Raw genomic sequence first — 16,311 nt, forward strand, 5'->3', positions numbered from 1 at the left:
CTGTGGGAGGAAACCGGAGCACCCGGAGGAAACCCACGCACACACGGGGAGAACAAAGAAAGGTTAAGTGAGCTTTGTAATTGCTGAGGAAGTCCCATTCCCACAAGAATGCATCTCTATGTAACCCAAACTAAAATTTGAAAATGCTGCCAAAAAACTCAGCAGGTTTAGCAGCATCTATAGGGAGAGAAATAAAGTTAATGTTTTGAGTCTGTTTGACTCTTCAGAGCTTCTATGTGACCGGATATGTCTTTGTCAAAAACAACAGATTCAAATTCAAAATGAAAATACAGTAAAGCAGTAAATGTGTGAAAAGTCTTCAATTTGTTCACACCTTATAACATCCTGACCTTGGTTTGGATTTGTTTCATTGTCGCATGTAGATACATACATAGATACATAGAAGATAGGAGCAGGAGGAGGCCTTTTGGCCCTTCGAGCCTGCTCCGCCATTCATCATGATCATGGCTGATCATCCAACTCAATAGCCTAATCCTGCTTCCTCCTTCTAGCCTTTGATCCCATTCTCCCGAAGTGCTATATCTAGCCATCTCTTGAATATATTCAAAGTTTTAGCATCAACTACTTCCTGTGGTAATGAATTCCACTGGCTCACCACTCTTGGGTGAAGAAATATCTCATCTCTGTCCGAAATTGTTTACCCTGAATCCTCAGACTGTGACCCCTGGTTCTGGACACACCCACCATTGGGAACATCTTTCCTGCATCTACCCTGTCTAGTCCCATTAAAATTTTATAAGTCTCTATGACATCACACCTCCATCTTCTGAACTCCAGCGAGAACAATCCAAACCTATTCAATCTCTCATATGACAGTCCTGCCTTCCCTGGAATCAGTCTGGTAAACCTTTGCTGCACTCCCTCGAGAGCAAGAACATCCTTCCTCAGAGAAGGAGACCAAAACTACACACAATACTCCAGGTGTGGCCTCATCAAGGCCCTGTATAATTGCAGCAACACATCCCTGCTTCTATACTCGAAACATCTCGCAATGAAGGCCAACATACCATTAACCTTCTTTACCGTCTGCTGCACCTGCATGCTTACCTTCAGCACTGGTGCACAAGGACACCCAGGTCCTGCCACACACACCCCTCTCCCAAGGTAGTAATCTGCCTTCCTGTTTTTGCTTCCAAAATGAATAACCTCACACTTTCCTAATTATTCTGCACCTGCCATTGATTTGCCCACTCGCCCAACCTGACCAGATCATGCAGTAGGATCCCTGCATCCTCGTCACACTTCACCCTCCCACCTAATTTGGTATCATCTGCAAACTTTGAGATGTTACATTTTGTTCCTCACCCAAATCATTAATATATATTGTGAATAGCTGGGGGCCCAGCACCGATCGCTGTGGTATCCCACTGGTTATTGCCTGCCAATTTGAAAAAGGACCAATTAATCCCACTCTTTGTTTCCTCTCTGCCAACCAGTTTTCTATCCACCTCAATACATTTCCCCCAATCCCATGCGCTTTAATTTTGCGCAATAATCTCTTATGCGGGACTTTGTCAAACGCCTTCTGGAAGTCCAAATATACCACATCGACTGGCCCCCCCCCTTGTCAACTGTACTGGTTACATCTTCAAAGAATTCCAACAGATTTGTCAAGCATGATTTTCCCTTCATAAATCCATGCTGACTCTGACTGATCCTGTCACTGCTTTCTAAGTGTTCCACTATTTCCAGAGCCACCTCCTTAAGCACTCTGGGATGCAGATTCTCAGGCCCTGGGGATTTATCCACTTTCAATCCCATCAATTTTCCCAGCACCATTTGTCTACTAATATTGATCTCCCTCACTGTACCGAGGAACAGTGAAAAGTATTGTTCTGCATACAGACCAGACAGATCATTCCATACAAGAAAAAAAACATAGGGCATACATAAATACACAATGTAAATACTGTCATGTGAGAGTACCTTTTTCAAATGGGTGGTTTTTTTTTTTTTAAAGAGTCAATGGGTGGGAGGCAGGTTCGCGTGATGGATTGGGCTGTGTTCACGACTTTCTATAGTTTCTTACGATTTCTTTTAAATTTAGAGTACTCAATTATTTTTTTCCAAATTAAGGGGCAATTTAATGTGGTCAATCCACCTACCCTGCATATCTTTGGGTTGTGGGGCTGAAACCCATGCAGACACCAGGAGAATATGTAAACTCCACACAGACAGTGACCCAGGGGCGGGATTCTAACCCAAGTCCTCAGCGCCATAGGTAGCAGTGCCAATCACTGTGCCACCCAGTTTCTTACGGTCTTGGGCCAAGCAGTTGTCATATCAGGATGTGACGCAGCCGGATGTGATGCTTTTTATGGTGCATCTGTAAAAATTGCTAAGAACGTTGAAGTGTGGTTGATCGGAGCTAGAGCTTTTGCATTGGAAAATGTCAGGAGTTAGTTCCGGAAAAACTCTGTAATCCTAATCTGTATAGCATGCCTTCAGCTGTGTCTTGAACATGAGCAGACATTCCTCAATGTCAGGATAGGCAGCCGTTCTCATCCTCTTCCTAGCTGGTGAGAATTTGTGCTTGTCAAACTGTTCCAAGATGTTTGTCTTGTATTTCAAAATGGTGGTCAAACTTAAAGGTGGAATCTCCCACATCTTTGCATGTCCTCTTCCCACTTCACGTCACAGTTTTCCACTATCTGTATCAACTTCACCTTTTCTCTGATCAACCACACTTTAACATTCTCGCCGTTGTAGCCATAATCACAGGCGTTGCACATCCTTTCACAAGGAGATCTCAGTGATAAATAATGGTTTGCCCAGTAGTCCATAATTTCATGCTCCTTTGATTTAACTCTGCTCTGATTGGTTGGCACGGTCATAGATTATCATAGAATTTACAGTGCAGAAGGAGGCCACCCGGCCCATCAAGTCTGCACCGGCTCTTGGAAAGAGCACCCCACCCAAGGTCAACACCTCCACCCAACACTAAGGGCAATTTTGGACACTAAGGGCAATTTATCATGGCCAATCCACCTAACCTGCACATCTTTGGACTGTGGGAGGAAACCGGAGCACCCGGAGGAAACCCACGCACACACGGGGAGGATGTGCAGACTCCGCACAGACAGTGACCCAAGCCGGAATCGAACCTGGGACCCTGGAGCTGTGAAGCAATTGTGCTATCCACAATGCTACCGTGCTGCCCATATCCGTGCTTGTGCATGCCCGTGCTTGTCATATGACAAGCTTAGAAAAGTTCAACTAGTCTGGAGTTAGGAGTGTAGAGTTTCAGTTTATCATGGGCATCATTCAAGAGATGTGCTGTTCAGCCTGCGGGAATGATTGATGTCTTTGACAGAATTGGAATTTAATGTCATCTGAGTTTGACTCATCACAATTTCACTATATGTAACACCTTTAAAAGAAAAGTGTCCCAAGGTGCTGGAAGACTAATACATTACATATGGCTAACAGACTGTGTAAGCCATAGCCTTGCATAGGAGGCATTTACTGAAATGCAGAAAGGCTGTTTACCCTTAAATTATGGAACTAATTAAGATATGGAGATGCCGGCATTGGACTGGGGTGGGCACAGTAAGAAGTCTTACAACACCAGGTTAAAGTCCAACAGGTTTGTTTCGAATCACTAGCTTTCCTCACCTGAGGAAGGAGCTGCACCAGTTATAAGACCTCTTACTATTCTCATCAGGGGCCGAGTTCCTCGAAAGTTGAAGTCTCCAAGATGATGCATCTGGCAATGGTAACATGGCACAGATACACAAGCCAAACACCATGAGGCTCGGCCGAGAGCCCTGCCAACCATTTGGTTTCGAAGCTTCATCAGTTGAGATTTCAGTAAGACTTCTTACTGTGGAATTAATTAAGATTGTGGATCAAACCCTCAACCTTGGGCTTTTGATATTATAATAAATGTATTTCTGTGACTTGCAGGATGAGATTTTACTATTGTTGCTCTGAGCTGAAAGATCCATTGGGTTTAAACTATAAGCAACCAATTAAAATGTTTTTTGTCAAATATTTCAGAATTGCAATACAGTCCACATGTATGTTTTGACATATTTCTGCAGCCGGAGGATTATCAACAACTATGCTAAAAATAAGGGGCACATAAAAATATTGGCCACTGTACTATCTTATGCTTGTCATTTCAAACTTTTAAGAGCAATTTAAATCTTTGTCAATCCTGTAAGGTGGTGGGGTAGAATTTTAATTCATGTCTGCCCTTTACCTCTCGTAAATGGGTGCCCAACCTCCAGATTTTGTATGGGAATATCTCATGCCTGATATTCAATGGTAATATGCCATTTTGAATTGAGCACATTTTTGGCGTCCAGGATGCCTATTCAGAAATTAGGGTCCTGCAATTCTTTCAGGACCCTTCTTCATTTTCTGACTTTGAGCATTGGATTTATCTATTCTAAAATCACCTTTAAATCTTGTCTGGAAGGCGGCACGGTGGCTCAGTGGATAGCATTGCTGCCTCATGGCGCTGAAGACCCGGGTTCAATCCCAGCCCTGGATCACCGTGTATAGTTTGCACATTCTTCCCGTGTCTGCGTGGGTCTCACCCCCACAACCCAAAAGATATATAGGGTAGTGGATTGCCCATGCTAAATTGCTCCTTAATTGAAAAAATTAAAAAATAAATTAATGAAATAACTAATGTCTGGAACACCCATGAGAAATGTTGTGCCAGTGCTCTTTAAAGTAATCTTCAACTGCAGTTGGATAAATACCTTTTCTCTTTAGACAGCAGGTCTATGCTTTTTCTGGATGTGTTGGCTACCTCAAGAATTGTGACAAGTTGTATTTTGGAGCCAGCGGACAGTTTCTGCCTGGGGCTCTCTACAAATATCCTTTGGATATACTACTTGCTTTTCCATGGAGATTCGACGATCAGGAGTAGAAAGAGGAGCAATCAAGAGTGGAGAGACTTACAGTAGCTGGGAAAAGAGGGAGAATGAGGGGATGACACAGGCGGTCTTAAACCACATGAGTTTACATGAGACAAACAATGATTCTCAATTAACTAGACATATAGTGTGCTTGGTGAATGCACTTCTCCAGAAAACCTACTACAGTGTATCTCTTTCAGCATCAACTGCAGCCCAGCTCCAGGTGATACATATCATTCTCGAAGATTCAGAAGACAATCAAGGCCCTGAGTTCCCACACCTTGGAATCATGCCTCACTACAATGGCCAGAATTTTCCAGTTCCCCCCCTCCCCATCCCCCCCTCTGGTTATGGGTTTTCCATGGTCATTGGCCACTGGGGGAATCTTCCAGTCCCACCAAAGTCCATGGCATTTTTCATGGTTTGCCAGCCCCATGCCAGAGAACCCATGGCAGAGGTCGATTTTGGCACAACTGAAGTATTCTGCTGGTGGGAAAGGTTGGATAACTCCTGCCCAACAAGTGGCATTAGCAACACTGCAGTGGATGTACCTGTTGATAATGCAGATGACTTCATCTCCTTCCAAATGGAGGTAGCAAAGCAGGAAGTTCTGGGTACAATTTCTGTTCCGGGATTGTAGGATACACCCAAGTTCAGGGTATGGATTGTACCCGCAAACCCTTGCGTTCTCCATATAATTATACACAAATAGAGCTTCCACTTGCTGAATGTGCAGCTAGTATGCAAAGATAGGAAATGTATGATGCATATCTGCATACAGTTTTCTGGCAATTATCATGGTGTCTATCCTGCAGCAGTTCTCAATTTTCCCCATCTCTTCCATACAGTTGATTGAGTATAGACTGGCTGCTTAAGAAGAAGGGATACCAAAAACAAAGTTCAGGACACCCGTCAGGAACCCAAGCAGACACAGAAAAGCAATGCAATCAAAGTTATGGCGCTACCAGAGTACTGATTAAGCAAACCGTAGGCATACTGAAAACACGTTTCCAAAGTAGCCTCGAGAGTTAAAACTTGCTGTCATCTGCTGCATGCTCCATTATGTTTCATAACGTTATATGGCCAAGGAGGAAACCTTAGCGCCATCTTATGGAGGAACGTGTAGGGGTACAGAGGCAGGGAATTCAGCAAGATGCTGAGAGAAAGCAAGCACCACCAAACTTGCCAGTTGCCAGCCATGGTATTTCTGTCAAATCACATGATACGGCTAACAAACACTGAAGACTAAGACATAGGAGCAGAAGGAGGCTAGGAGCAGACGGAGGTCATTCGGCCCATCAAGTCTGCTCCGCCATTCAACAAGATCATGGCTGATCTGATAACTCTCAGCTCCACTCTCCTACTTTACCCCTATAATCCTTGATTTCCTTAAGAATCTGTCTATCTGAGCCTTGAACATACTTAACGACTCAGCCTCTACAACTCTCTGTGGTAAAGAAATCCACAGATTCACTATCCTCTGAGAGAAGAAATTCCTCCTCAACTCTGTATAAAATAGGCGACTCCTTACTCTGACATTATGCCTTTTGGTCCGAGACTCTCCCATAAGAGGAAACAATGTCTCAACATTTACACTGTTAACTCCAAGTGAGTACAGGCCCAACTTACTCAACCTCTCCTCAGATGAATATCCGTCCATATCCAGGATTAATCTGGTGAACCTTCTCTGGATTGCCTGCAATACCTTTCCTGAGATAACAGCCAAAACTGTTCACAGTATTCCAGGTGTGGTCTAACTAGTGCCTTGTATAGATTTAGCAGGACTTCCCTATTTTTATGCTCCAGAAACTATGCATAAGAAGGATTCAGTGTAATACAGTGATTTTAAATTATTATTATTTTTTGTAAAATATTTTATTAAGGCATTTGTGATTTTATAACAGTAACAGTAAACCATATACAAACAAATATAAACATAGTGCAAAGACCCTCTACCTCCCTCACAGGTCCCACCTTCCTTGAACAGTAATCTAGACTAAACCCCACCCCCCTCCTCTCTGCTGACAGTTAATTTTCTCTAAGGAAATCGACAAATGGCTGCCACCTCCGGACGAACCCTAGCATTGACCCTCTTAGGGCAAACTTGATTTTCTCAAGACTGAGGAAGCCAGCCAGGTCATTGACCCGGGTCTCTGATTTGGGGGGCTTAGAGTCCCTCCATGCTAACATTATCCGTCTCCGGGCTACCAAGGAGGCAAAAGCCAAGACGTCGGCCTCTCTCGCCCCTTGGACTCTCGGGTCTTCCGACACGGCAAAAATCGCCACTCGGTGCCCCCCTTGTTTTTAGCATCGTGGACATGACATCTGCAAACCACTGCCGGAATCCCCGAAGCTTCGAACATGCCCAAAACATGTGGACATGGTTCGCTGGCCCTCCCGCACATCTTGCACACCTGTCTTCTATCCCAAAAAACTTGCTCATCCGGGCCACCATCATGTGTGCCCAGTGAACGACCTTAAATTGTATCAGGCTGAGTCTGGCACATGATGTGGACGTGTTGACCTTGGTTAGCGCATCCGCCCAGAGACCTGCCTCTATCTCTCCCCCTAACCCATCCTCCTAGGTGCTTTAGCTCCTCTGTCTGCGTTTCCTCTGACTCCATGAGTTCTTTATAGATAGCTGAGACCATCCCCTCTCCCACCCATACTCTAGAAATTACCCGATCTTGTATCACCCGTGGTGGTAGGAGCAGGAAGGTTGGAACCTGCCTTTGCAAGAAGTCCCGAATCTGCAGATACCTAAACCCATTCCCTCCCGTCAACTCAAACTCCTCCTCTAACTCCCTCAAACCGGGAAGCTCCCATCTATAAACAAATCTCCCATCCACCCGATCCCTGCTCTCTGCCATCCCCAAAACCCTCCATCTAGTCTCCCTGGGGCAAACCGATGGTTGCTACAGATTGGAGCCCAAACTGATGCTGCCTCCGCTCTCACATGTTTCCTCCACTGCCCCCAGACTCTCAGGGCCGTCACTACCACCAGGTTTGTGGAGTACCGGGTCGGCGAGACCGGCAGAGGTGCCGTGATCAATGCCCCTAAACCCTTACAAGATGCTGCCTCTACCCCATCCCCCACTATACACTTCCTAATCATGGCTTTATTTGCCGGCCAGTAATAGTTGCTAAAGTTCTGCAGCGCCAGCCCACCCTCTCCCGGCCAGGCTCCAGAATCACCTTCTTCACTCGCGGGGTATTACCCGCCCAAACAAAACTGGAGATCACCTTATTTACACGCTTGAAAAATGTCTTTGGGATAAAGATGGGGTGTCATTGAAAAACAAACAGGAATCTCGGGAGAACCGTCATTTTCACTGTCTGTACCCTCCCCGCCAGTGATAACGGGAGCATATCCCACCTTCGGAAGTCCATTTGTTCCATTAACCGGGTCAAGTTTAGTTTATGTAACAGCCCCCAGTCCTGCACACCACCTGGATCCCTAAATAACGGAAGCTACCTCCCACCACTCTGAACAGCAGCTCTCCCAGTCTCCTCTCCTGCCCCCGTGCCTGGATCGCAAACATCTCGCTTTTCCCCATGTTCAATTTGTACCCCGAAAAACGGCCAAATTCCCCTAAAATCCTCATGATCTCTCGCATCCCCTCGAATGGTCGTAAACATACAGGCGTAGGTCATCAGCGTATAACGAGACCCTGTGTTCCATCCCACGCCCGACCAGCCCCTGGAAGCTCTTAATGCCATAGCCAGTGGCTCAGTGGCCAAAGCGAACAGCAATGGAGAGAGAGGGCATCCCTGCCTAGTGCCCCGGTGCAGTCTAAAACAGTGTTCTTCAAACCTTTTTTCCAGGGACCCATTTTTACCAACCGGCCAACCTTCGGGACCCAACCTGGCCGACCTTCGAAACCCACGCTGGCCGACCTTCGCTACCCACCATTTTCTCTTACCTTGTTTGCTACTGACAAAATTGGAGGAAATGGTTTTGGGTCCCTTTGGCCCTCGTATACGCTCCTCCAATGGAATCTGTTGGATGAAGGGGAAGCCTTCCGGTGTCGGAAAGTATGGAGTCTCCATCTGTCCAAAGTTCTGCATTTTTTTCCTGTAAAATTTTATCAAATAAAACCCCCCCGAACTTGTAAAAAAAAAAAGAATAAAATAAATGAATAAAATGAATAAAACCTCCCCGAACTTGTAAACCAAAAAGCTGCGACCGTTTAAAAAGAAAAGCAGCCGCACTGCGCATGCGCGCCGATGATCTGGCACGCATGCGCAGTGCGGCTGCATTTTTTTTTACATGTTCGCGGCCATTTTGAAGGCCGCTTGCAGCCGGCGTTATTAACAGCCGGCTGCTGCCACAGTTGCGCGTAGATTTGCGCGATCGGGAGCAAACCCTCGCGACACCTGCCCGCGACCCACCCGCGGGTCTCGCCCCAAGTTTGACAATGCCTGGTCTAAAATAGCCCGGTGGCAGACGGTTCGTTCGAACATTCGCCTCTGGTGCTTGGTACATCTGCCTGACCCAGTCGATGAAACCCCGACCAAACCCGAACCGTTCCCACAGATAGTTCTATTCCACCCGGTCAAAGGCCTTCTCTGCATCCATTGCGACCACTACCTCCACCTCGTTACCCTCCGGGGGTATATCATGATTACATTCAAGAGTCTTCTAACATTGGCCGTTAGCTACCTACCCTTAACGAACCCCGCCTGGTCTCCCCCTATCACCTCCGGGACACAGTCTTCTATCCTGGAAGACAAGATTTTATCTAGCAGTTTGGCATCAACATTCAACAGGGAGATCGGCCTGTAAGACCTGCATAGCCCAGGGTCCTTCTCCCACTTCGGGATCAGTGAGATCGAGGCCTGTGATATTGTCTGGGGAAAAACACCGCGCTCCCTTGCCTCGTTAAACGTCCTCACCAACAGTGGGCCCAGCATCTCAGAGAACTTTTTATAAAATTCCACTGGATAACCATCTGGTTCCAGGGCCTTGCCCGACTGAATGGCCTCCAGCCCCTCTGCTATTTTTTCAATTCCGATCGGGGCTCTCAGCCCTTCTACCAACCCTTCGTCCACCTTCGGGAACTTCAGCCCTCCCAGAAATTGCCTCATTCCTCCCACTCCAGCTGGGGGTTCCGACTCATATAGCCTGCTGTAAAACTCCTTAAATACCCTGTTGACCCCTGCTGGGTCCGAGATTGTGTTCCCTCCTCTGTCCTTCACTCTCCCGATCTCCCTAGCTGCCTCCCTTTTCCTGAGCTGGTGCGCAAGCATTCTACTGGCCTTCTCTCCATGCTCATATATTGCCCCCCTCGCCTTCCTCAAGTACTCCACTGCCTTCGCCGTAGATAACAAGCCAAATTCCAGCTGTAGCCTCCGTCGTTCCTTCAGTAATCCTACCTCTGGGGCCTCCGCATATCTCCTGTCTACCTGAAGTATTTCCCCGACCAACCTATCCGTCTCTGCCCTCTTTTCCTTCTCCCTATGGGCCTGAATCAAAATCAGCTCCCCTCTGACCACTGCCTTCAGTGCGTCTCACACCATTGCTGCTGAGATCTCTCCTGTATCTTTAATCTCCAGGTAGCTCTGGATGGATTCCTTCACCCGCCTGCACACCCCCTCGTCCGCTAACAGTCCTACATCCAATCTCCATTGCAGGTGCTGACCACCCTCCTTGCTCACCTATAGGTCCACCCAATGTGGGCATGGTCCAAGACAGCAATCGCCGAATACTCAGTGTCAACCACCCCCGCCAGTAAAGCCCTGTTCAAAATAAAAAAAGTCGATCCGGGAGTATACTTTATGTACATGTGAGAAGAAGGAGAACTCCTTCGCTCTTGGCCATCCAAACCTCCATATGTCTGCCCCACCCATCTGCTCCATGAACCCCTTTAGTTCCTTCATCATTGCGGGCACCCTGCCTGTCCTTGAATTCAACCGGCCCAGCCATATTAAAGTGCCCCCCCCCCCCCGCCATGATCAGGTTGTGCGAATCCAGATCCAAAATCTTCCCTAACATCCATCTTACAAACTCCACATCATCCCAGTTTGGTGCGTAGACATTCACAAGCACCCCTTCCAGCTTCCCGCTAACCATGATATATCTACTCCCACATCCGTAACTATTCTCCCCGCTTCAAATAACACTCACTTATTACTCAGGATCGCGACCCCACTGCTATTGTTCCCTCCCCCTCTCCCTGCTCAGACATACCTATTCGAAAGGCACTTTTCCACCCAAACCCACCCAAAGAAAAAACATCAAAGATTCACCCACCATCCCCCAGCAGTATAACATTATCTCACAAAACTTCGCAACAGCCCAAAAAACGTAATAAAAGGCATTTCTCATGTAGTGCAAGAGTAAGAACAATTTTAGCAGAGTCCCTACAGCAAAGATCAGTCACCTCAGTCTCTATCGAGACCTTTGCTTTTCACAAAGTCCATTGCTTCATCAGGCGACTCAAAGTAAAATTGCCGCTCTTCATAGGTGACCCATAAACGGGCTGGATAAATAGACCAAACTTCACCTTCCTCTTGAAAACGGTTGAATCCTGCTTTTCTCTTGGCCAGGTCCGCACTCAGATCTTTGTAGATGCGCAGAATGGTATTCTCCCACTTACAGCTCCGTGTCTGCTTGGCCCAACACAAAATCTGTTCCTTATCCAGGAATCTGTGCATTCGTACCACCATCGCCCCCTGTGGCTCATTCGCCCGTGTAAACCTCGCAAGTATTCTGTGTGCTCTGTCCACTTCCAGGCGTCTAGGAAACTACCCCTCGCCCATTAACGTCTCGAGCATTTTCGCCACATAAGCCCTTGCATCCGTTCCCTCACATCCCTCAGGGAGGCCAACGATCCTCAAATTCTGCCGGCGGGACCTATTCTCTAGGTCCTCCACCTTGTCTTGCAGCCTTTTCTGGTGCTCTTTCATCAGCCCCACCTGCGCCTCTAGCGCAGTTAGGTGTTCCTCATGCTCAGCCACCATTTCCTCCACCTTCTGGACCGCCCGATCTTGGGCTTCCAGTCTCTGCTCCACCCGAGTGATCGACTCCTTGATCGGGTCAAGGCATTCCTTTTTTTGCTTGGCAAAGCCCTCCCGAATAAACTCCACCAGCTGGTCTGGTGTCCACTGGGCCGCCGAGCCAGTACTCTGCAGATCCGCCATGCTTTCCTTTACTGCAGAATCTGCACGTGCCTGCTCGATTTGGTTCTTCCTTCCCTTACGTCCACTTATGTACCATGTCTCCATATATTGGGTGGGATTCCTCCTCTCAGTCTCATCCACCACCGACCCCTCAAAAAATTCCAAACAAAGTCAGGGGAAAAAAGGTCCAAAAAGTCCATCACAAGCGGGAGCCACCAAATGTGCAACATACTCCCTCATGGCCGCACCGGAAGCCGTGATTTAAAATTATATATAAACTATAGATCACTCTGCCTTGGGTGGTTTTTTTCCCCAAATCTAATGTTTCCATCATTATCTCAGTGGGCAAAACATTTTAGGTAGAAGGCTAGTGTTCGTTCACTTGAGATGACCATCACAGACATCTGGCCTGAGAGAACCCGGTTATAGAGTGCAACATATTAACTGGGGAACCTAGCCCAGCTCGTTTTCTGACAGCAACATAGGCATTGATTAAGGGGCTGAATGGGGAGCTGGAATGCAGGCATGATAGTGTATGCCTTAATCATGGCACCACAGCCAATTACATGGGACTGCACTTCAGTTCTACCATTCAATGTTAGAACAGAGTGTAGAAGAGATGTGACAGTTTGGAAGACCATCTTACGCCTTCCTTCCCACAGGAAAAGTTGGAGAAGATGATGCAACCCATCACAGTTTGACCTTCCAAGGCTTGCACCACTGTCTTCATAACTAAGTGCATAGAAATAATCACGCATTCCATGGTTCACTGCATTGATTCAATACTACGCACGGCATCCACACGTATGTTGCAGGTGGACACCTTCACATTGTTTAACATTGAAAGCAACCTTCTACAAGCAATGTGATACATTAGCTGCTGGTGCACAGCCATCCGTCTTCTTTTACAGGCTGGCCATGGAGGTTTCCTCAGTACCATGTGTCACCCAACAAGGGTGCAAGCTCACTCCGGTGGGTTATTTCCTGGGTCATCCTTCATTCCTGTCCTTGCTCCTGCATCCTTCTGCTCAGTGTATCAAACAATAAAGACCTCTTTGACTAGCTCTCTAAAGTAAATCCTACCCACTTTATTGTAAACAGATAGACAATGTCAGCTTTAGACATTGGAGATTATCATGATGACTCTTCTATCTTTCTCTGTTATGTTCCCTCTAGACCTTCATAAGAGACTAAATATTTGAGCACTGCGGCTTCCAAGTCAGATGACACCGTCTTGTCCACTGTTTTCAAGACAAACTAACAGTATGTAGCAAGACGTTATCATTGTATCTGATAGACCAGAACAGTTAAAAGGTTCTACTTAAAGTTCAGAGACTTCTTGATAAGTTTAAACAAACCAGTTGATCGGGTTTTAAATTATAATATTTTTACTTAATGGTAAATAGTAGAATTTAGATTTTATTCACAAATAGCAATTTATAGTTAGTGCTCATGACTTATATTTTTTCATAAAAATTTCAGACTTCCAGAGTATTGCAATATTATTTACTTTGTAGAATACGAGTTAAGCTTTAATTACAGTTTAAAAAAAAAATGTTTATTCAAGTTTTCCAACAAAATTTGACAACCCCCCCCCCCACCCCCCCACCCCCCCACCCCCAATAACAGAAGATAAAAGAAACGCAAACACAACAATTAACATTGTACATTGTACAAAACATTTACATTGGGTTTCCCCATGTACAATAGCCCCCTCCATATGACATTTAACGGTACTCGTAGGGGAAACCCCCCCCCCCGCCCACCCCCATTCCCCCCCAACAGAACCCCCCCCCCCCCCCACCCTAGGGTTGCTGCTGCTGCTGACCTCCTTCTAACGCTCCGCGAGATAGTCGAGGAACGGTTGCCACCGCCTGAAGAACCATTGCACAGACCCTCGTAAGGCAAACTTTATCCTCTCCAGCTTAATGAAATCTGCCATGTCATTTATCCAGGCTTCCACACAGGGAGGCTTTGCGTCCTTCCATAATAACAAGATCCTCCGCCGGGCTACCAGGGACGCAAAGGCCAGGATACCGGCCTCTTTCGCCTCCTGCACTCCCGGCTCGTCCGTTACCCCAAATAATGCCAACCCCCAACTCGGCTTGACCTGAACTTTCACCACCTTAGACATAGTCCTCGCAAGACCCCTCCAAAACCCCTCCAGTGCCGGGCACGACCAGAACATGTGGGCGTGATTTGCCAGACTCCCCGAGCACCTCCCACACCTGTCCTCCACCCCAAAGAACCTACTCATCCTCGCCACTGTCATATGCGCTCTGTGAACAACCTTGAATTGTGTTAGGCTGAGACTGGCGCAAGAGGAGGAAGAATTAACCCTACTCAGGGCATCAGCCCACAGACCCTCATCTACCTCCTCACTAAGCTCCTCCACCCACTTGCCCTTTAGCTCCTCTACCGCAGCCTCCTCCTCTTCTTTCAGCTCCTGGTAGATCGCCGAGACCCTGCCCTCTCCAACCCATACACCCGAAATCACCCTGTCCTGGGTCCCCTGTGCCGGGAGCAGTGGGAATTCCCTCACCTGTCATCTCACAAACGCCCTCACTTTCATATACCTAAAAGCATTCCCCGGGGGTAACCCAAACTTCTCCTCCAGCGCCCCTAGGCTCGCAAACGTCCTATCGATGAACAGGTCCCCTATTCTCCGAATCCCTGCCCGATGCCAGCTCCAAAATCCCTCATCCATCCTTCCTGGGACAAACTGATGATTCTCCTGAATCGGGGACCCAACCGAGGCTCCCACCTCGCCCCTGTATCGCCTCCACTGCCCCAGATCTCCCGCGTTGCCGCCACCACCGGACACGTGGTGTACCTTGTCGGCGAGAACGGCGGCGGTGCCGTCACCAGCGCCCTCAGGCTCGTGCCCACACAGGACGCCATCTCCAACCTCTTCCACGCCGCCCCCTCTACCTCCATTACCCACTTACGGATCATCGCCACATTGGCTGCCCAATAGTATCCGCACAAATTCGGCAGAGCCAGCCCCCCCCCCCCCCCCCCCCCGTCCCTACCCCGCTCCAGAAACACCCTCCCTTACTCTCGGGATCTTATTTGCCCACACGAAACCCATGATGCTCCTGCTTACCGGTTTGAAAAAGGCCTTGGGGATCGTAATGGGAAGGCACTGGAACACAAATAGAAACCTTGGGAGGACCACCATTTTAACCGACTGCACCCTGCCCGCCAGCGAGAGTGGCAGCACATCCCATCTTTTAAAATCCTCCTCCATCTGCTCCACCAACCGCGTCAAATTGAGTTTGTGCAGGGCCCCCCAACTCCCAGCCACCTGGATCCCTAAGTACCGAAAGCTCCTTTCCGCCCTTTTCAGCGGCAGGTCGTCTATCCCCCTTCTCTGGTCCCCTGGATGCATCACAAAGAGCTCACTTTTCCCTACATTCAATTTATACCCCGAGAAGTCCCCAAACTCCCTTAGGATCCGCATGACCTCCGCCATCCCCTCCACTGGATCTGCCACATACAGCAACAGGTCGTCCGCATATAGCGACACCCGATGTTCCTCTCCCCCACGGACCAGTCCCCTCCATTTCCTGGACTCCCTTAGTGCCATGGCCAACGGCTCAATTGCCAGTGCAAACAGCAAGGGGGACAGGGGGCACCCCTGCCTCGTCCCTCGGTACAGCCGAAGGTACTCCGACCTCTGCCGATTCGTAGCCACGCTTGCCACTGGGGCTCTATATAACAATCTGACCCAGCCGATAAACCCCTCCCCGAACCCAAACCTCCGCAACACTTCCCAAAGATACTCCCACTCCACCCGGTCGAAAGCCTTCTCCGCGTCCATAGCTACCACTATCTCCGCTTCTCCCTCCACCGAGGGCATCATAATCACGTTGAGCAGCCTCCGCACGTTAGTATTTAGCTGTCTGCCCTTTACGAACCCCATCTGGTCCTCATGAATTACCCCCGGGACACAGTCCTCAATTCTCGTAGCCAGCACTTTTGCCAGCAACTTAGCATCCACATTAAGGAGCGAGATCGGGACTTCCGGGTGCGGCGATGACCAGCTGAGTCGCACGTTTCGGCAGCTCCCGGTGGAACGGACTTTTGGGCTCTTAATAAGAGCCCCAACGGCAATTTTAACGGCTAAAAGCACTGTGCGGTGAACCAGAAGGGAATCCCCCCTGGATACGGATGAAAAAAGGAGAGGAAGGTGGTCGGATTGCGGTGGATCCTTTAGAGCAGCGGCAAGGAAGGCAATCAAAAACCAAGATGGCGTCGGAAGGTGGCAGTTTAATATGGGGCCCTGAACAACACG

At 48.0% G+C, this 16,311-nt stretch overlaps 1 protein-coding gene across 1 annotated transcript in view; it reads right to left on the minus strand.

Moving 5' to 3' along the window:
• The window catches only part of LOC140389753 (endothelin-converting enzyme 2-like), a 312,668-nt gene that overhangs the window by 185,917 nt on the left and 110,440 nt on the right, over window positions 1-16,311 (minus strand). The gene's annotated exons all lie outside the window — the stretch shown is intronic.

The sequence above is a fragment of the Scyliorhinus torazame genome, chromosome 14 (genome assembly GCF_047496885.1).
Source record: "Scyliorhinus torazame isolate Kashiwa2021f chromosome 14, sScyTor2.1, whole genome shotgun sequence".
NCBI classification, from domain to species: Eukaryota; Metazoa; Chordata; class Chondrichthyes; order Carcharhiniformes; family Scyliorhinidae; genus Scyliorhinus; species Scyliorhinus torazame.